Genomic DNA, 22494 nt, shown 5'->3' with positions numbered 1-22494 from the left:
AGTGATGACCCATGTGTATTAGAAAATTTGCAAGCTCTATTTTTCCTGGATACATGCTATGCATATTACATACTACATTGTTTATTTATTTTTTGTTTAAATCGGGTGCTCAGCTTCTTCTACCATTGCAAGGAAATAGCCTCCTATGCTGAGCAGTACTGAGTGTCCAGCCAAGCAGTGGACTGGGATGCGGGCCTCACTGGAGTCCCTTGGGCATGCCCATTGTGCAGAACCTGGCTGGCCGGAGCCCCCTCTGACAGCAGGCACCATGGGGGGGGGGGAGATCTGCTCGGTGGTGAAGTGCCCCCACTTTGCATGCCAAAGGCTCCAGGTTCAATCCCTGGCACCCCCCCCCCCCTTAAAAGGACCCTTGGCCGGAGAACTGGTGCCAGCACAGCAGACAATACCGGTGGGTTAGATGGACACCAGTGTCCGCCAGATTCTTCTGTTCTGTGCCTTGATGGAGCAGGTGTGATGAAACCTTGGGCCTCACCCCGGAGGTTTCTGAGCTACAATTCCCCTCAGCCCCAGCTGATGGTGGTTGATGGGAGTTGTAGTCCAAAATATTTCTTTGTTTGCATTTGTATCCCACCTCGTTCTCCAGGGAGCTTAACGTGGCCGAGGTACAGGGTTCTCCCTTCCCGATTGAATCCCATCGCAGCACTCTCTAGCAATAACACTGCAGTGCCTTTGAGTGCATGCAGAGTGCCCATACCCTGTGATGCCTTGCGACTGGCCTTCGCGTGGCTTTATCCACCAGGGGTCGCCGCGAGGGGCGGAGAAGGGCTATAGTTCAGAAGGTCCCAGGCTTAGTCCCCAGGGACATCTCCAGCAAGCAGGGCTGGGAGAAGACTATGAGGAGATGCTGCCAGCCAGTGGAGACAATTCCGAGCTCTATAGACCAGGAGTCTCTGACTTGGCAAAAGGCAACTGCCCCACGTTCTTCTGTTCTTCTATTATTCTGCGTGGAGCAAATGGGCGCACGAAAAAGGGAGCGAAAGAGAAGGAGGGACACACATTTCAACACGACACCCTGGTTGGGTGCTATTTATTCATTCATTCAGTGCATTTATATCCCCTCTTTTCCTCGGAGGAGCTCAATGTGACATCCACGTGGTGTCCAGAGTGGCGTAATCTAATCCCAACGACAACCCTGTGAGGTAGGCTAGAGTGACAAGCAGTGACTGGCCCGGGGGGGCAACTTGTATGAAATATTGTGGGAGGGCAGGTAAGCCCCTTCCCGCATAATAGACTGTCCCCCCCAAATATTTTATTAGGGGGTGGCGAAAGGGACCTCGGCCCCTAGGAGTTGGCTTCCATGGACTGGCCTCTAATGCCACACGCAGGGAGCTTCGAGGCCGAGTGGGAGGATTTGAACCCAGGTCCTAGTCTGACAAACTAATCACTATGCCACCCCGGATCTCTTAAAAAGAGCTCCTTCAACAACGGAGGCCAAAAGGCAACATGAAGGTGTAGTGATTTGGGAGGACTAGAGGAAAGGGAGGGGGTGCTGACCCCAGCCGCTCTTAAAGGGCTCAAAAGAAGAGGAAGGATGTGCGCGAGAGCAGGAGTGACGCAAGGAATCAGGGCATCATTGGCATGGCGCATAATTGCGCAGGGGTGCGTGCAGACCTCGATGCACGCAGCCTCAAGCGCTTCTGGTTCTGTTATGTACTGAGTTGAATAGGATCCAAACTGCAGCAGTCTGATTGGTCCTAGAACAATAGGATCCAAATTGCAGCAGTCTGATTGGTCCTAGAACAATAGGATTCAGAATGCAGCAGTCTGACTGGTCCTAGAAAAATGCAGCAGTATGATTGGTTGGCAGGAACCACCTAATCATGCTCCAGATATAAGTGAATCCACAACCTGATTGGCTTACAGTAGAATTCCAGAATTAGCCAATCATGTGCAGCCCATTGTGTAAATAATGTATATAAAGCAGATAATTTGAGGGGACTTTCATTCATTCCTCCTCACCACTCTGAGCTGAATAAAGAGCATGAAATCACTTTGCAATTCTGAGTATATTTCACTGGGGAGGAGGATGGGATCCCGCTGAGCTGACTGCCACACACAGCACCGCAGCACCGCCACCTGCCGCACCGCTGCCTCGCACCGTGTATCCAGGCTTCAGCTCCGGGACACAAGGAACTCAGAATGGCAACCGACAGCAGCTTCTTGCCGTTCAACCCAGCATCTGGAGACTGGGAAGCGTACGTGTCAGGGGTTCAGGAGAAGAGTCACAGGAGAGGCAGGAAACGGAGAGCGAGGGGGAGGAGTCGGAAGGAAATGTCAGCGACGACAGTAGTCCGAGGTCTCTGAGTCTCTCCAGTGACTCGGAGGATTCACAGAAAGGGGCCCCCATGGTCAGGGCAAGGGGGACACCTCGGGAAGAAGGGGCCAGAGGGGACTCAGAGAGTAACAGCTGGAAATCCGGACCAGCTTCCCCCCCAGAGTGCAGTAGGGGGGAGGAGTCCAAGGCATCGGGATCAGGGAGCGCGCAGGCAGAGGGAGAGCGGGAGGCAGGAGTGGCCACACCCTCGTCAGGGAGCGAGGAAACGGTCATCAGGAAAGTTAAACGCGCGCGCGCGCCAAGTTCAAATGTACAGGAGGGCGGCAAGGTGGGCAGCCCGGGTAGGGAACCAGGTCCTAAAGCACGCCGAAGAGAGGGGGAGGAGTCAGAGGGGTCCAGCTCTGCGTCAGAAGAGTCCAGGAGGGAAGAGACCCCGGGGGGTAGTAAGACCCAGAGGAAGAGAGAGAGAAGGAGGAGGTGGAGTAAGATTAGAGTTTTAAGCTGGTGCACAGGGGGCGGAGATCCAGATAGAGCTTCGCCGGTCTAAAGCTCAGACGTAGAGCTGGGACGCTGAGACTTGTAAATGGAGACTATTCTTCAATAAAGACTTTGATACTGTACTACCGGCTAGCGTTGGTCCTTGGTGAGCTGGGACCCGGAGCCAGCTCTGACAGTACGCCTCCCATTTCACCTTCCTCCTAGAAGCCAAAGGGGTCACCAATGAAGAAGACGCCAAGAAGAGGGCGATATTCTTCAGCATCTGCAGAGAGGAGACGTTTGAAATCGCCCGGGCTCTCCTTGCACCTGAAGACGTCGCTACTGTTCCATACAAAACAATAATGGAATAGCTGAAGGGGCACTTTTCACCGCAGCCCTCAGTGGTGGCTCGTCGAAATGCCTTCTACGCAAAGCGGCAAGCCCCTGGGGAAACCATAACTGGGTTTGTGACCTCTCTCCGCCAAGCCGCCTGGTTCTGCAACTTCTCAGAGCTGGAGAACATGCTTCGTGACCGCCTCGTCGGTGGCCTGAAGGATGAGAAGCTGCAATGACGCCTGTACGCTAAGAAGGACCTAACGTTCCAGGTCGCTCTGGAGGAGGCCCTGGCAACGGAAGCTGCCGAGAGGTCGACGCAAGAGGCACGGCCGAGCCAGCCGTCCCAACCGAGGGTCCACCACGAAGACCTCACCAACGACTCAGGATCCAACAGGGAGGAGGTGCACCGTGTACAGCAGTGCACTCAAGCAGCCCACAGACCACAGCTGCCTCGACGAGAAGGGGGGAACTGCGCAAGCTGCGGGGAAAGTCACGAGAGGAGGACCTGCCGTTTCCGCAACGCAGAGTGCAGGCAGTGCAGAACATCGGGACACATCGCCCGGGTGTGTCGAGCTCGGCCCACCCGACGCCAGGCATCAGATGACCAATCCAAGAGCCCCAGATCCCAGGGCCCAACGCACCAAGGCAACTCAATGGAGCTCACGGACTTCCAGGTATACCAGTTGCCCTACCCCAACGTAGAGAAAATTTATGTAGAGGTACAAATAGAGGGGGCCCCATGCCGCATGGAGCTTGACACGGGTTCAACTCTATCCATAATCTCGGCAAGGACCTTAAGGAAACTGTGTCCTACTGGGGGTCCCAAACTCAGGCCGGTCCCATTCACCCTCCGGGACTTCCAGAAACGTAAGGTCCCCACAATGGGGGTGGGGACCTTCAGGGTGCAATACCGAGGGCAGACGTGGCAACTGGACTTGCTTGTGGTCAAGGGCCCCTACATTAGCTTATTGGGATTGGCATGGTTTGGACCACTGGGCCTAGCCATCACCGGGGTGAACCACACTACCTTACAAGTGGACGTGGACGTCATATGCAAGGAATTTCCAGGGTTTTTCGATGGGAAATTGGGACAGTATACGGGCCCCCCCCCCATTGCTCTACAGCTTGACCCCGCAGTACGACCGGTCAGGCTCAAGGCCCGCCAGGTCCCGTTCGCCCTGAAACCCCGTATAGACGAGGAATTGGACCGGCTCATGGAGCAAGGAGTGCTGGAGCCTAATGCCCCCTGGGAAACCCCAATCGCCACACCCGTCAAGCCTAATGGTTCGGTCCGCATCTGTGCAGACTACAAATGTACCATAAGCAAGGCCCTCACGGCCCATGCATACCCAGTGCCAGTGGTCAGCCATGTCCTTGCCACCCTGGCTGGGTTGAAAATTTTTGGCAAGCTGGACTTGGCCCAAGCATATCAACAGCTGCCAGTAGATGAGGCCACAGCAGAGGCACAGACGATTGTGACACACAGAGGAGCGTTCAGGGTAAAGCGGCTGCAATTCGGTGTCAGTGTGGCACCTGGCATATTCCAGAATCTAATGGACTCGCTCCTTAAAGGGATTCCTGGCGTCACCCCCTTCTTTGATGATGTGTTGATTGCCGGGCCCACACCAGAGGAGTTTGAGGACCGCCTCCGCACCGTTCTGCACCGTTTCCAGGCGGCGGGTCTCAAGGTGAAGCGGGGAAAATGTCTACTAGGAGTGCCTCAGGTGGACTTTCTGGGATTCATGGTGGACGCAGAAGGGGTCCACCCGACTGGGGACAAGGTATGGGCCATTTGTGATGCCCCAGCGCCCAAGAGCAAGACTGAACTTCAGGCCTTCTTGGGACTATTGAACTTTTACCATTCCTTCCCCACAAGGCAGCGGTAGCGGAGCCCCTACACAGACTCCTGGACAAGCGGGCCCCTTGGGTGTGGGGCCAGTGCCAGGAGGCTGCATTCCAGGCAGTCAAGGACTTGCTTGTCTCAAACTCGGTCTTGGCACACTTCGACGAGAGGCTGCCGGTGGTGCTAGCATGCGACGCCTCGCCATATGGCATTGGTGCTGTCCTGGCACACCAACTGGAAGAGAGGTACCGGTAGCATACTTTTCCCAGACACTCAACGCAACCGAGCGGAACTACTCACAAATAGACAAGGAGGGGCTGGCAATCGTGAAGGGAGTAAAAAAATTCCATGATTTCTTGTACGGGCGGCCCTTCACCGTGGTGACTGACCACAAGCCATTGCTTGGCTTGTTTGCCCCTGAAAAGCAGACCCCCCAAGTGCTGTCTCCTCGCGTCCTCGGGTGCTCAATTTTCCTTGCCAGCTACCAGTATGCACTGATTCACCGCCCGGGGAAGGCGATGGGCCATGCGGACGCCCTCAGCAGGCTACCACTACCGGAAACAGGCCCCGACCCAGCACCTGCACAAGAGGTTATGAGCCTGGAGCTGCTTCCCGACCGCCCCATTCAGGCACAAGAAGTTGCACACCATTCCAAGAAAGATAGGGTCATCTCCCGGGTCCTGGACTGGCTGAAATGACCAACAGAATCAGAGACCAGGGAGAAGAGACGGTGGAAGAAGATTGGAAGAAATTTAAAGACTATCTACAGAAATATTATAAGATTAATGAATGTTAGAATGACATCGGACTGAATGTAAAAGGTTATTAGTAATAAAGTGGTGAAGGAGTATAGAAAATTCAAAGGTTAAAAGGTGTAAAATTAAAAGGCTTTAATTTGTTAAGATAATAAAGAGATTAAGATATATTAAGATATTAAGATGAAGATAAAAATTAGGTAAGATAGAGGGAAGGGATTTGCTGATCAAATATATGAATTGGAATACAGTGAAGGGAGGTGTGGGGAAGTCTGGGAAATAAGTAAATGCAAGGAATATTATGAAATGGAATTGTTTTTATCTGTTTCTCTTTTTTTCTTTTCTGTGTTGTTTTTTTGTCGTTTTGTATTTTTGCATTTTTGTACTTTTGTATTTTTTGTTATTTCTTTCTTTTTAATGTAAAAACCTTCATAAAAATATTATTTTTTTAAAAATGCACTCTTGGTTTCCTGGAAGAAGATCAAAAGACTCCCCTGGACTAGAAGAGACATCTCATTAACAACTGGAGAAATGCCAAATAACTTTGGATATCTGCTTGGGAACTTTCTGATGCAGTATTAATTTAACAAGGAGCCAGGAGTGAAACCGAAAGTAGACTGAACAGCTAGCTAAATCCAATTATATTGCTATGGGGTGGGGAGGGGAAACCTCTAACATTTTACTTTTCGATACTTGTACTCCCAGGGTGAACTGAAGGGGGGGGGGGTTGGAGGAGAGGCAGAAAGAAGAGCTAACTTGTCCGTGGCTAGGGGCCGCAATCTGGGCGGTTCTGCCGGGGCGCAAGATCACCTAACTACTGCTCTGCGCCTCTGGACCAGGGGTAGATGGTGCTCATTGGGACCGGGAGGGTGGAAGGCAAGGAGGCCAACAGTAGGTGGCGCCAGAGCCAAGGAGTGGCAGAGTCAATGTGTTCTGTATCTGAGATGGAGTGGGAAGGGGCTGGTGGCCACCGCAGTCATCCCCTGTCTGCCCTCATGGAGCGGCCAGAATCCACTGGGCAAATGCTCATCTTGCCAGAGTCTGGGTCTTCTGCTGTTGCTCTCTCAGAAACCGTGCCCAGGTGGGATGTTTCGTTTTTCATAGCTGCTTCATCCCTGAGGAAGTTGGAGGTGATGCAACTCCTGCATCTCTGATGTGGGAAGGTTTGGAGGTATAACAAATTCCCCCCTTCTTCCTTGGCTCACTGGAAAGAAGGCATCTTTACATTTTGAGCGCATTTCACAGGCCAGGAGCCAAGCACCCCTGCCTGAGGGGGAGAAGAGGCCCAGAAAAGATGAGCCCTTCCCAGCCCAAAGGCGTTCCCCTGAGATTCAGCTTCCGGGCTATGGCTAACCAGGTTAGGAGCAGGAATATTGGGAGCGGGAAGGAACTGATGTCATCTGCCAGAGCAGCTGGCTAATTGAAGGGAATGAGGTGATAACAAGGCTTTCAAATCTGAACTCTTGTTTGCGGCTGATTAGGATAGAGGGAGGTGGAGAGCAAGGGCAATCGGAAGCAGACTCTGGGTAGTTGGTTCCTTCTCTTTGTTCGGGTTCCTACGTCACACCAGCAATTTAAATGGCAACACTCCTTTGCAAGATTGGCCACCTTTTTAATTGTTATGGAAAATTAATAAAATGATAAGTTGCCCCTGCCAAAGGGTTGCATGACATCTGGCTGAAAACTTTTTGTGCTAAAAGTTGAAGCTATGCTGGGGTGTTTGTGTGTGTGTGTGTGTGTGTGTGTGTGTGTGTTGCAGAATGGTTTAATTAGCTCATTCTCCTCCTAGCACATCGTCTTCATTCAACTCTGGCTGTTGAATGAATGCTTTCTTATGATCATTCTTATGTTTAAGTGGGCTTTGGCCTCCTTCCAGACAGCAGCTTGAAAGGGAAGCAGAGGAAAACTCAAATGATGACAGAAGGCAGGGGCATCCAACAACCCAGAGTTTTGGTTTGGATGTGACACTTTGAGAATTCCCCAAGCCATCCCGAAGCCCCCATTTCACTCTGGTCCATCTGAGTATCTCCTTTCCACCTATGCCTCCCCTCCCCCCCCCCCAATATACACAATTAAGAAATCAGAAAACAACCCCCACCTCTCTTTCGACAGAACTAGATGGAATGATCAGGCATAGCAACTCCTGCAGAGAGGATAAAACCAAAATGTCTCCAAGGGACACATTTATCAAACAAGATATCTGCCCATAGCTCCGTCAGTAGAGTGTGAGACTCTTCATCTCAGGGTCGTGGGTTCGAGCCCCACGTTGGGCAAAATATTCCTGCATTGCAGGGGGTGGACTAGATGACTCTTGTGGTCCCTTCCAACTCTACAATTCCATGATATCCTGTGAGGAGTAGTCAACTGAGTTTTACTCAGAAGAGATGCGTCAAAATCAACACAGGCACGTAATTTGTGCCCATCAATTTAAATAGGTCTGCTGTGGAAAGGACTGATGTTCACTACAACCCTGATGTTTTCTGATTATTTTATAGAGCGTTTCCCTCAATACCAAAAAATGGAGGCAGAGACAATTTACTGAATTTCAAAACCACCGAAGCTTTATTGAATGAACGAATCAATTTATTACAGTCACAAACCAGAATATGGACTTCTACAGAGATAGAGAACATGTAGAAGAAGAAGAAGAAGAGTTTGGATTTGATATCCCGCTTTATCACTACCCTAAGGAGTCTCAAAGCGGCTAACATGAATGAACTTTATTACGGTCACAGACCAGGATTAAGAAAAGCATATCGATAAAATAGCAGTTGGGATTTTTGACCGATAATTGTTAGGGCAAATGAGGACAAGGAAACAGGCATAAAACATCCGAATAAAATACAAGATTAAACACAGATAATGGATAAATAAAAAACTAATAATTAAAACCAATAAGAGCTAAAAACCAACAAAGACACGCAGTTAAAACAGCTGTAAGAACATAAAAACTAAAAAACTCGCAGATAAAACAACTATAAGAGGCTGCAGAGTAGAAGCCTCTTAAATAGAGGACACTCACAACGTTAAAAACTGCTGTACAAATATGGTTAAAACAGACAATTAAAACAATATACAACACTAAATTTAGAAAACCATGTGCAACAATAAACTGTCTCAGAATCACCTATGGAACCGTGTTTGGGGCTTTTCATGCTGGACTATTTTGGGTTGGGCGCCTACAGATCTGTAGACAGAATCTGGCGACCATCCAGGTCATCTTCTGATCTTTGCCCAACAACAAAAGGTCAAATTTTTGCTTTTGCGGGAGGTCGGCGAGCCTCACCAGTAGGGGATCCATGATCTTACTACGTGCCTCTTTATAAAAGGGACATCTAAAGAACAAGTGTTCTGGGCTTCCTATCTCTCCCAATGGACAGGTGCAAAGTCTCTGAGCATACGGGACCCTTCTGAAGGCTCCATCCAGGACCGGCGAGGGAAGAGCCGAGCTTCTGGCGAGTGTAAAGGCCCTTCTTGCATCCCTAAGGAGTCTCAAAGCGGCTAACATTCTCCTTTTCCTCCCCCCCCCCCCCAACAAACACTCTGTGAGGTGAGTGGGGCTGAGAGACTTCAGAGAAGTCACCCAGCAGCTGCATGTGGAGGAGCGGAGACGCGAACCCAGTTCCCCAGATTACGAGACTGCCGCTCTTAACCACTACACCACACTGGCTGTCATATATATGTAGGTTAAAATCAAAATCTATAAGCTAGAACACAGTAAAGAATTCAGATGTGAAACTATTAAAATGTGTAGTTTAAGACCTTATCCGCTAATTTAAAATATGCATGTCAATGCTTTATTATAATTAAGGCAGGTAAAGTAATTATTACTCTTAATAGTATTCATTGCTATGAGGCTTCTTGAAGCAATTCAGAATACAATCAACATTAGCAGAACACTTTCCTTTACAAGGATAATTTAAAAAGCAACAATTTAAAAGCAATAAAAAAGTAATATTGCATAGGAAAGAATTCTAAAACAACAGCAATGATCACAATTAGCAACAAGACACAATGAAACAGCAAGCAAAAATTGCCACTCCATCATCGCTGAGCTTTGAAACTTGTGTCTTATCCCCATAATTGAAATTGACATCAAGTCTTACGTCATCTGGAAGAGAATGAAGGAGAAGAGAGATGAATTTCTGCCACATTTACTGATTCACCAAATTGACCTGGTCCCCATTCCACCCTATTTACAAGGAGGCTTTATGGATCCTGTCTTTGGTGGCAACGACTCCTTCCAAGCCTGCAGTTTGGCCATCTTTGTGCTGTGACAGGATTTCACAGCCACATGACCCAGGAGGTCTGCATCAAGCAAGGATGCTGCAGCTACTGAGTGGGCTCTCCTTAGTCTGGAAAGTGCGTCCCATGTCCCCAGGCTGTGGGTGTTACCTTCTTTGGGGCAGAAGTGAGCCAGCTCCAGAGGGACGAGAGCATGCTGTAGAGAAAAGAAAAGGCCGTACTGGATGAGATGACTGATCTGATCCTCAACCCTCCCCAAAGAATGGGTGCAAGGAAACATGGGAGCAGACCCAAGCCAGGGAAGACTTGCTTCCATCATGGGTTGAGTGAGTTCTATTGCCTGGCCTCAATCCCTTGCCCCAGGCGACCTCAATAGGTCCTGCAGCCTACTAGGCAGAGGTGGAAGTGTAAGATCAAGGAAGAGGGCAGGAAATGTCTCCAGCCTGGTCCTGCATCCCAAGGACACACATTGTGTTGTGCGCCTGATACCAGACTGTGATTCCTCCTGTGGGAATCTTTTCACAAGCCACTCTGGGAGCCTCTTGGGGCTGTGAAGGTGCCAAAGGTGAGAGACTTACCTTCAGGCAACTGAGCCTTCTTGCACAGGACATCAGCCAGCTAATGCCACTGGCTGCCAGTTGCCTCTCCGCTGCAATCACACTTGTTGTGTAACCTCTCAGTTCCTGTGGGAGGAAAGGGGACCTCAGGATCAGGAGGCTGGTCTGGGGGAAAGAGGCAGACCACTGTGAAGCCCTTTACACTCTCAGAGAGAGATCCGTTTCTGTTCTAAAATGGCAATGTCCTCCAGCCCCAAATTGTAGCTCTGCATCCAAGGCCCTCCTTTGGCTGTCTGGGCAAGTGGGCCTTTGCTGGCTCGTCCATGTGGCCAGCTTGCCTTACAAGAGGGGAAGGGCCCAAGAGGTGCACTGCTAGGTGGCGGCTTCTCCATGAAAGCTTTCTAGGTCAAACAGCCACTGAGGCCATCAAGATACTTACATTCATCAGCAAGTTCAGGGTCTTAGTGCTTGGGGCCTCCCAGAGGAGGCCTCCCAGCATCAGAGTATAACGTTCCTCTAACTCCTGCAGGCAATGGCAATGAGGGAGAGGATGCGCCAAGCAGGGGAAAGAGAGATCAGATGTTGAGCAATGGGAGCAATGCTTAAAGCGTGTGAAGAAGAAACAGCAATGAGAGAAGTCAAATTTCAAGGCTAACAACTAACCTGCTTGTCGGGCTCAGTTTTGACCTTAATGACCGCCGCAAAGGCTGCATGCACAATCAGGCTGTGGAGCTTCAGTGGTAATTTGGGCTTCATGAGGCTGGAGAGAAGGAGGGAAACCTTTTTAGACTCTGTCCCCTTGGAGTCTTCCTCATATTGGGGGGGGGGGGGGAGCATCAAATACATGTCATTCTCTTGAAGTTCTAGTGAATGCATGTGTTAGCTTAAACCACTTTTGACAATCAAGCAGCGTATCGATTTTACAGGGTAAAAATGAATAAAGGTAAAATTAAAATAAACACACGAGGGCACTGTTTATGTGGCAGTCTACCTGGCACTTGGTTGCAAGCCTCTAGGTCTTATTTAATCCCACGCCTAAAAGCTGAGCCATTTCGCAGTCATATCTAGACAATATAGCTTCTATTTTCTCTCTCACATCTCCACTCATCCTGTAAATAGTTGCTGCATAAAGAAAGCTTTTTGAACGCAAGAAACCTGTTGAATTGACCTCTTTCCAATAAATCTCTTTCGATAGATTTATGGCGTCCGGCACGCTCCCTCTGCGTGAGCCTCTGCAGGTCGTAAAATCATCAGCAGAATTGCACAGCACCTTCCAGCTGGGCATCGGCTCCCAAGAATGGGGCTGGCGCCATCTTGCCTCCCCTGTTCTGATGCAGCCACTTTTCGGCCCTTGCTGTCCACCCCTGCTTCACAAGCCTCTCGGAGTGCTAGCCAAGCAGCCTCTGGCTTCTGTGCATCCAGGACAATAGGCACCAGATGGGCATCCACATTTTCAGCTAAAAAAGCAAGCACACGCTGCTCAGCTTCACTTGCAGCTCTCTCAGCTTCTGTGCTCCCAGCTGCTTTCTGTGGTTGCTGTATTGCATTCCACAGGTTTGCCCCAACTAAGGACAGCTCTGCTTGGAAACTCCACTCCAGCCAATTGCTGGTATTAAGTCTCTGGCATGGCAGGTGAAGTCCAAAGCCATGTCTACCTCCCAGAGCCATTTTCTCCCTTCTCATCCCTTCTGTTGGCAAGTACTCACTCTTTGCAGCCAAAACTGGGCATCTCCCTTGGCTCTCTCTCAGCTCCGTCAGACTCACTCCAATCTGCCTCTGAAGCCTCGGCAATCGATCAAACTGACGTTCAGCACACAGCTGCTTCAAAGCCCTTTTTCACACGCTTCGCGTTGACCTCCATAACCTGTTGAATTGACCTCTTTCCAATAAATCTCTTTCGATAGATTTATGGCGTCCGGCACGCTCCCTCTGCGCGAGCCTCTGCAGGTCGTAAAATCATCAGCAGAATTGCACAGCATGCATGTGATAAAAGGAAGACTCTCCAAGACTTCTGCTTCTGTTTCTAAAGTCTCTTTATTGTCCCAAAAGCAAGTTATTTACAGATCAGCACTCCATCTGAATGCAACTGCATGTTTCTGCTCCCTTCTCCGGAGCTGCGCAGTTAACAGACTGCACTTTCGATTTCCACACTGAACTCAGACAGCATTCCAAACTGCTCACGTCACATCCTGGCTTATTCCCCTGGTTAGCCCTTCCCCTCAGAGCCGAGGCACAGAAGGTTAACCCTTCACTACACCCAACAAAACCCAAGAAATTGTAAGCAATTCTTCCAATCGAATTCACTGCAGTGGCAAGGTCTGGTAACACCTTTCCACATTCTGCTCCACTCCCCCCCGCCAGCTCCTCGTCAAGCTCAAAAAACCCGGTATACCTCAGTTGGTAAAGGGCTTCCAGTGCCATAGCAAGGGCCAATTCAGGCTGTGTAAAGCACACAATCCGTCCCATGAGATCCTGATAGAGAACAGAGGGTGGAGGAACCAGCATAGGAACCACAGCAACCCTGGACTTCTTGGGGACTTTGCGGGTCCCCTTCTTCTTGCGGGCTGCCATGTCCCTCAGTCGCCTGAACCTAGAAGAGAAGGAGAGGGGCAAACCTTGTTATTGTTGTTGTTGTTGTTATACCCACAGGTCTCAGTTACAACCAGTGCTTTTTTCTGGGGGGATGCAGGGGTACGCACACCCCAAACATTTTGTGAATCTTTGCACTTTTGTCCATTTACTGTACTGCATTTATTTTTCCCGATTTGAACTATAAAATGGTGATTTTCTTGAGTCAAAATGAGAGTACCCCAAACATTTTTTAAAATAGAAAAAAGCACTGGTTCCAACATAAAAATCGCAATATAAAAACACAAAATGCATAGTAAAGGTGAAAAGCAACCCAGTAAAGCCCCCTCCCCAACACATTTCAAAACCTGAGACAGAAGCCTACAACCAAAATGGGGTGTGTGTGTGTAAGAGAAGGCAGGGAGTCTTTGCAGCATAGCCATAACACAAATACAGGTAGCCTAACAGTTGCAGGCAGAGCCGTGTCATTTCACACACTACTTCGGCTGCGGGACATCGTATCAACAAGGAAAGGAGCATTTGGTGTTGTTGCATCTCCTCGGGTATTTGTTGATTTGTCGCTATGAGGGGTTGTAGTTGTGGAGGTATAGTTTGATGAGGTTTCTGGTTATTTGTACCCTAGGTGCCCACTCACACACAAAAACAAATCTCCCTGCAGCCAACCAAAGACCACCAACCACACCCTAGGTCACTCCCCAACCTCTCTCACCACCAAGGAAATGCAACAAGGGAATAGTAAGTGAAGCCACACAAGTGATGCTGACACAAAACCCCACACATACAGGGGAAACTCGGGAAATTAGAATATCGTGGAAAAGTTCATTTATTTCAGTAATTCAACTTAAAAGGTGAAACTTCTACTTCTCAGAAGTCAAATATTGCTCTATTTGCAATCCTTGTTTTGCTGATTTCATTTCATATTCTAATTTTCTGAGATTGTTAATTTGGGGTTTTCATCAGCTGTATGCCATAATATCACAATCATAACAAATAAAGGCTTGACATATCTCGCTTTGCATGTCATGAGTCTATCTCATATATTAGTTTCACCTTTTAAGTTGAATTACTTGAATAAATGAACTTTTCCACGATATTCTAGTTTCCCGAGTTTCCCCTGTACACTAAGTAGAAGAGAAGCATTGCCACCCGACCCCACCCTCCCCCTCTCCCCCCTCTGTTCTTCCTAACCCAACACTGCATGCAACACAACAAATGAAACTGATCTGTAGAAAACACAACTGGAAAAAAGAGACAAGGCACAGATTTTTTGTAAACTAAGAAACTTCAATCATTTATTTATTTATTTATTTATTTATTATTTAAAACACCAACAAGGAAAGGAGCAGGAAGGAGTTATCCAAGATGATCGTGGCCTAGGAGAGAAAGCAGATGGAGGGAGAGCTTTGAATCAACTCATTTGAGAATGCTGGTGGGAACTTCTTCACATCATGTTTACTCCATTGCTGAAATTTGCAGGCAGCCGATGCTACAAGGACAAGTAGCCTGCAGGGCTGGGAAGCAGATTACACCAATTGTTGGAGGAGAACAACAGCATCTCTTACTATTACTCAGCATAGCAATATAGAGCTTCCAGGAACAGAGGCACTCTACCTCTGAAGCCCACAGCTAGAGGAGAAGCAGCAGGAGTGGGCTACTGCTTGTGAGTTTGGACTAGATGGGCTTTTCCTCTGATCCAGCAAAGCCACTTCCGCCTACAAAGGAGGTGGAGTTGCGGGCACCTGGGGGAATCCCCGGCCGCGTCAGTCCCTGGACAGCCAATCGGCTGGCTCAGGGGGCATGACCAGCCCTATTTATCGCTGGCGCGGCCGGGGATCTCCCTCTTTTGCCGGACTTGGTTTTTCGCCTACCTGGGGGGGGGGGGTGTGCGAGTTGATGTGCATCAGCAGGACTTCCCAGACTTCAAGCGGATGGGCTGAAGCCGGATAGTCGGTTAGGACCAATGCCTAAGCCAATACCACTCATCACCTGTAACCACTCAAGTTGTGGCCATATTTAGCCCATTAACCTGAAATAATTGTGTCATGTGTCTTTAATTCCACTTTGGGGGGGGGGGGACTCTTTTTGTTTTTTTATGCACCCACAGACCCCAAACGGCTCTCCACAGGAACACAGTGGTGCATCTCATGTATGGGGGGGGGGATTCCAACACTCCCCCCACCCCCACCCCCAGCAAAGGAAAGATAAGGGAAGCATTTCCAGCATTTAAAAGAGCCCTCAGCACAATGCTTTTAGAACAGCAGCCCTGCCTGGAGAGCGAAGGGGGCTGCTAGGAAGGTCGTCAAAGCATCAAGGCACAGATGAGCCGAAGCATGCAATGAAAACTCTCTTAGAGTCAGAGTGACGGACAGGAAGACTGACAGAACCCTGGTCTGTTGCAGTTGATGGCTGAAGAGTTGAGAAACGGAGAAGGGGTAGAGAGAGGGGGGGTGTATAGTGGCTAGAATTCTGGACTAGGAGGACCTGGGAGATCCGAGTGCAAATCCCCACTCAGTCATGAAGTGCACAGTTTGATGTTGGGTCCAGTCACTCTCTCTCTCTCTCTCTCTTTTTTTAAATAATATTTATTGGAAATTTAAAGTTACAAGAAAAAGAAAAAAAGAAAAACAGAGAAGGCGAAAAAGCAGAATTAACAATACAACTCAATAAAAAAAAATACACCAACATCAAAAATAAAAACAAAAAGGTGAATTTAAAAACAAATCCAATAATTCCATATTCTTATCTTCATTAACTTATTTCCTTGACCTCCTCACACCTCCCTCTTTTGTATTCTAGTTATTAATTATTAATTATCTCAGCAAATCCTTTCCATATTTCATTATATTCTGTCCTTTAATTATCTTAATTTATTTTGGCCTTATCTCACCATAAAAAGAAAAAACCCTAAAATTAAAAAAAAAAATTGTACATAACTAGTTTCATTCCAAGATTTTCCTATCAGTCATTAAATTTACAATACTTCTCTAAATGAAAAATTTTCCCCTAAAAAATTCTGCCGAACTTCATCCACCGTCTCTTCTTCCTGGTCCCGAGTTCTGTCAGTCCTTTCTGTCTGTTCCATCTAGTCCATCAACCAGGTGATCTTATGTCCGGGGCTCTTAACTCTTTTCCATGTCTCTTCTGGGGATCTTCTTCATACTTGTACCTGCACTTTACTTTGTCTTCTGCTGGTCTTATTCTTAATTTCCTTCCTTTGTCTCTGAGGGGTAGATCTCGGGGAAGCAACTTAAAAGTAACTTTACCCCCTCTTAGCCAGTCAGCCCATTCTCCATTAGCACTAAAGTCCAAAAAGTATTCCAAGGCATACTTCAATGCCCCTCCAAAGTTGAGGGCCTCGACCACTCCAATCTCCTCCTGACCCAAAGCCGTATCCCAAAGGTCAGAACATCCCTGCATAGGAGGGTCTGACCAACTTGCCATCTCCAGTCCCGACAGGACTCCGTCTCTCCAAGTCTGACTCACTCCAGGTTCAGTCATCCGAAACGACAACTTATGTTCTTGCAGGACCACATCACTCTCGAATTGTATTGCTTGAGGTTCAACAATAACCTCCTTTATCTTCACCACAGCTTGCCCTGTCAGGGCAGATTCCTGGGTCAATTCTTGAGCAGGTCCTATATAAATGTTCACTTTTTGACCAAAGTTAACAGTTGCAGTAGTCATCAAATCCATCTTTGCATGAAGCTGCTCCAACAAAGCACTTGTCCTGCACAAAGCAGACACTAAGACTTCCTGTGTCAACATTCTCAAGGTCAGAGCCTGTTTCCCACGATCTCTTATCTCTGCAGCTGTAAAGTTCCCCAAGTCCACTCCAACAACAGTTCAAAGGCTCCCTCTAGAGGAAACCATTTCGGCAACAGTGTTGCTTTCGTTTTCCGAGTCTTTGTTCCTTTTTAATATAAAAGGAAATGTTGTAGTCAATATGTTTCTCTTATTTAGTTTCCTACAACATACAGTCAATGAGCTTTCCCAAAGCGTCTGTCTTTGACAGCTCGTTCCCATGTTCAAGACGATAGAAATTTATCTTTCTTTACTCCCTCTCCTGCAGGCTTAAATAGTTTTAAAACTTCCTCCCTCTTCTCCTGCTTCCAAGGGGGGTTTTGTAACTTTAATCGATGGAGGTTTAGTACTTTACAAATAGCTTTCCAGACTTTAGCTTGTAATACCTTTGCTTCAAACTATTTACAAAAGCGGAAAGGCGGACTTCCTGTTTAGACCTTCCCGCTCCGATGCCAAATTACGAAGTTTAATAATCCAATTTTCCGTTCTACTCACGGGTACTTGTTTAGAGTCCAATTTGTCCACAGGAAAAAAGTTAACGCTCTCCGACAACAGCAATGCGGCTTCACTCCGTGAAAAGAGCAATCGGTTCGAAGCACCGTGCCGCTCACCCCACGTCGCTCCAGCAGTCACTCTCATCCTAGCCTGCCTAACAGGTTTGTTGTGAGGGAAAAAACAGGGGGAAAGGCAAGCCATAAATGCCACCTTGAACTGCTTGGATGAAAAGTGGGCTACGAATGTAATAAAAAGCATCCCAAAATAATGATCATGGAAGGTACCCTGGGGATCATCTAGTCCAACCCCCTGCAATGCAGGAATATGCAGCTGTACCTTATGGGAATCGAACCTGCAACCTTGGTGCTATCTGCAGCTCCCTCTAACCAGCGGAGCTGCAATGAGATTTGAGGGAGAATGGGAAGGCGGGTGGGAAGAGAAGTTAAGCTGTTCAGGAAGGGGTTGAATTCCATGGGGATGCTGGCCATGTGGGGGACCCCAAACCCTCGCCCCAGAAGATTACAAAAAAGAAGCAGACGAAATCCTACTTACAGATTCACGATGATGGCCATCTCTTCAGGTGAAATCCGCTCCTGTTTAAACTCAACTGCTTTAAAATGCTCACACAACACTAACTCTGAACCTTGCCTCTAACCCTATTGCTACTCCTCTCTGTCTAAAATATACAGGAAAATATGTGCACAAAATATAGAGATAAAAATGAAATGATAAAGTGAAAGCATTTGCTGAAATACAGTAGAGAAGTCACGCCTCCCGAGTTGAGGGAGGCCTTGCTTTGCATGCAGGAGATCCCAGGTTCAGTCCAGGATCTCCACCAGACAGGGCTGGGACTGTCCCCTGTTTGAAAACCCTGCAGCGCTGCTGCCAGTCAGTGTAGGCAGTGCTAGGCTAGATTGACTCTGTCAAGTGCAACTTCCTATGAATGCTCCTCTTATACGATTTCTCAACACACAAGCAAGCTACCTTATCAACAAGTTGTGAGAGTTCATTCATGACTTTTAACAAACAGCAGAAACCATTTTATTATTTCTATGTGAGTACAGAAATCCTGAATATGAAAGGAAGGAAACTTCCTGCCTCTGCAATAAAGGCAGCTGCACTGCTAGGTGAGCTGTCCCGATGCCAACTGAAACAGACCCTCCAAAGATTCAAAGGTGAAAAGGGAATTTTGAGCATCTGAGCACAACTGGGCCGTCTTCTGCGTTAACGTGAAGTGCAGGAAGTGATTGCCTTGAGCAGGGGTAGGCAACCGAAGGCCCAGGGGCCGGATGCGGCCCAATCGTCTTCTCAATCCGGCCCACGGACAGTCCGGGAATCAATGTGTTTTTCCATGAGCAGAATGTGTCCTTTCATTTAAAATGCATCTCTGGGTTCTTGGTGGGGCATAGGAATTCGTTCATTTTCTCTCTCCAAAATATAGTCTGGCCCCCCACATGCTGTGAGGGACGGTGGACCAGCCCACGGCTGAAAAAGGTTGCTGACCCCTGGCCTTGAGCCTCCTCAGGACTGGCGCAGGGGCCGTGCGTTGCAGGGTGCCAGCCAAGGCCCCTGCCCCAGTACTGATTGCTGATTCTACTGAGTCCATCAGTATATTGTTGTGAAGTGACCTGGCATTTTTAAGGAAGTGCAATATAGGCTTGTCTTACATCTTTAACAACAACAACAACAAGACAGTCAATTGCACAGAAAAATTCCATGTTGCCTGTGGGAGCGGCTGGGTAGACCTCTTTGCAGCTGCATGATCCATGCATTTGATCTCTAAGCAACTGGTCAATCTTCATAATTGGCTCTGGCTTCGTGTAGTAGATTGAACGCATTCTTCGATTTCTCAGCCCTGTATTCCACCCCACCCCCCTCCTCCTATACTTGGACGGTGCCGACTACTCATCTCTACAGAGTGAAATGTTTCTGAGTCCTGCAGATCTAGTCTCAGACGTCAAACCTCTACCCCAAGGACGGGGAAGCCTGTGACCTTCTAGAGCATACATTTCTTTGGACTGCTATATGCTGAAGTGAACAAATGTTTTGTCTGAAACCCTTGAGAGCTTCTGTGAGCCGCCCTAGAGAACACTGGGCTAGAGGGATCATGGGGATGACTTGTTCCACAACAGCAGATGGCATGCAGAAATTTAAACTGTAGCAAAGGGAGGTAAACTGTCTAGCTAGCTAGCTATGTCTTGCTGAAAGTGCATGCACTCCTCTTAGCCAAAGCCCCAATAATTGCAAGCGTGGAGCCACACAAACACGCCTGATCGCGACACTGTCTTGGGGGAAATTCCCGATGCTGGAAAATTCATGTGCTCAATTTCTGCACATTGAGACAGGAGCCAAAGAAAGCAGTTAGCTTAAAGGACACACAGAGTAGGGGGGCTCATAAAAAAGGTTTCTTTGGGAGGGGGTGGGTTGAGGTTTGCTCCGATGTGAAAGCTAAAGAGCAGGCTTTCACAGAGAAAGGAGCAGAGTAAGGCGGAAACTACTGGGACCCGTGCTTTCCAGGCACGCTGACGGGAGGGATGAGTCCAGCATTGCATTGTTGGGTCGTATTTCCAGTGACAACTATTTATGACAGAGGTTTACAGAAAATTGATCTAAAACCTCTGCTTGTAAGAGGCTGTGGGCATTTGAAGAAGCCCATCATAATCTTTACATGAAATGTATCTTTAGAACACCGGTGGCGTCATGTCCCCATTTCTTGCCTTAGTTTCTCCACCAATGCACCACCCACAATTTGCCATCATATTGGCATCAGGTGTTTTCCAGGCCAGTGAATGTCAGCAACCCCTTCTTCTAAAGCTGCTTCCCCAGTTTCATCCAAAATAGAAAGAAATGCCATTTGGTAGCCCATTGAGAAGCTTTGGCAAGTAATGAAATACATTTCTGAAAGTTATTTATGGATGCACAAGGTCACCACATCTTTGCTTCAGGTGAATGGAAAGGAACATTTCCCCAGGCGGCACACCACTGTCCCCGAATCTCGTCCGCTGCTTGGTCATTTCACAGATTGTGTGTCTTAGTAAGATTTTGTACATTTCAGAAAGCTTTCCCTTGCCTACAAATGAAGTGCATGATTTTTCAAAAACTTATTAATGCCCCATGCTTTTACTTCTGGTGTGGTAAAAAAATGCAGAATCTGGCTATCATTTAAAGCAGTGTAAGATGCTTGTTTACGTTTCCCCTCACATTTGGTGACTAGGTAGGGATATGCAGTTTTGTGTTTTGTTTTTTGAAGAGTTCCTAAGGAGTCCTGCTGCTTCCGAGTTTTATTTCGGGGGTTGTTGTTGTTTACAAAAAGGTAATCCAGTTGTAACCTTTTTCTAGGTACAATTCTGTACATTCTGGTACTACCTGTTCACTCATGGTCCCTCCAAATCCCTTTGTTTCTTTTAGCAATGTGTCCTTGTGTAGCTGCATAAGCTTTTCAAAGCCTGCTACCTTTGCTTACAGAATTTCTCCTGAGGGGCGCTTTGAACACGTCCCGTAATACATGTGGATAAAAGGAATCGCCTTTGTTAATTTCAAAAGCCATTTTATTTCTTCCATGATTTTCCTCTGTTGTTAATTTATTTTGTAAAAGCAAGTGGGGTTTAGTCACCAGAGAGGTTGATTCTGTGGTTTTGCTCAATAGGTCATGGTCATTTCAAGAGCCATAGGGCCTGAGATGGTTCCAGCTCTAATTTACGTGTAAGTCCAAGAATGTGGAATCAGTACTGCAGAAGGTCAGTTCTGACATACTTCCCCCCTAAATAGTGGGTGAAGTCCTTTTGGAAAGGACTCAAAGGTTTCAAAGTGTCACGTTTTGCTGTACTGAAGGACTGTCCATATCTAATCTATTAGAACATTGAACCCTCCTCCCCACTCCAGGAATTTTGCTATCCAAAGTGGGTTTGAATTTGGATAATAAAAGTTTCCAGTCAAGTAGATTTATATATTTTAGTGAAGGTAAGCAACTTAAAATGACCACAGACCCAGTAAAACTCATTACAAAGAGAAGAGAAACAACATTTAAAAGCAGATACAAATAATGAGGCATTATTCTTTTCTCAAGAAGCCAGCAAAATTTCATCCTTCCTGTTTTATTTTAAGCATGCTTTTTATTCAAGTTTTTAACAAACAACAAGGTGGTAAGCTGCTGACTATAGGCAGACCATCCTTTCTCAAGGGCCATTCCAAATGTGTCCAATTGATGGCTCCAAAGTAAGCTGCACCCTGTGAGTCCAGAGGGCAACTGGTGCCACTGTCCCTGTTAGCATTTTGTAAGAAAGGGCACCAAGATTTCATCAAGCTGTCTGCCTTGATGAGACTTGCAGTGAGGATCCCTTTGATAAGCCATCGGCAATGCATAAAGGAGGGCAGGTGGCTTGGTGAGCAGGGAAAGTCTTTCAAAGATTTGGAGCAGCGATGTGCCTTTGCTTCGGGCCAAGGGTGATGGTGGATGGATCATAGCTACCTAACTCAGCACTGTCTGTACCGATTGGCAGTGGCTCTACAAGGTTCCAGGCAGGTGATGTTTTCAGTTTCACCTGGAGAGACTGGAGACTGTTCTGGGACCTGCATCACCAGCGAGCTCTGGTCCTCCCTTAAGAAGTTAGGCGGCTCAATGGTCTGACTCTGTGGAAGGCACCATGCTATTCCCCTTTAAATTAGCCATTTTCGACAGAAAACATGAGAACTGGAATTTTGTTCTTGAATGGATTTTTGGATCGCCTGCATGCCAAGCACATACTTCTCCCACTGGGCCAGCACCCTTCCTCAGTGACTGAGGTCTCATTGCACACAGCCATCCAGCAAGCAAAAAAATGTTGTTGTTAGAAGGGCAGAGTGGGGAGCAAGAGATTCAGGGGCCGGTTTTAGACCCACAGTGCTCGGGTTTATTCTGTTGCCTGCTTGACATTGTGCCTCCTTCCCCCCTACCTTTTATTCCTATGAAAGTTTCACAATGTCGCTGCTTGGGATTCTGGATAATCTATGGTGTTTTTCTTTTCAGTTTTTTTAATTAATTTTCCAAAATAAAATTAAGCCAAACAAACAAACAAACAAACAAACAAACATCCTAATTGTAATTAAACCAATCTTAATAAC

The 22494-nt window shown here is 47.6% G+C and overlaps 1 protein-coding gene across 1 annotated transcript in view; it reads right to left on the bottom strand.

The window, feature by feature from the left end:
- Positions 1–22494, bottom strand: part of LOC310668798 (inositol polyphosphate 5-phosphatase OCRL-like) — a gene marked incomplete at its 3' end in the record, with an annotated part of 733402 nt that overhangs the window by 180196 nt on the left and 530712 nt on the right.

This window comes from Podarcis tiliguerta (genome assembly GCF_965153285.1).
Source record: "Podarcis tiliguerta genome assembly, chromosome: W".
Lineage (NCBI taxonomy): Eukaryota > Metazoa > Chordata > Lepidosauria > Squamata > Lacertidae > Podarcis > Podarcis tiliguerta.
The sequence above is the reverse complement of the archived record's forward strand: the minus strand, read 5'-3'. Positions and strand labels throughout refer to the sequence as shown.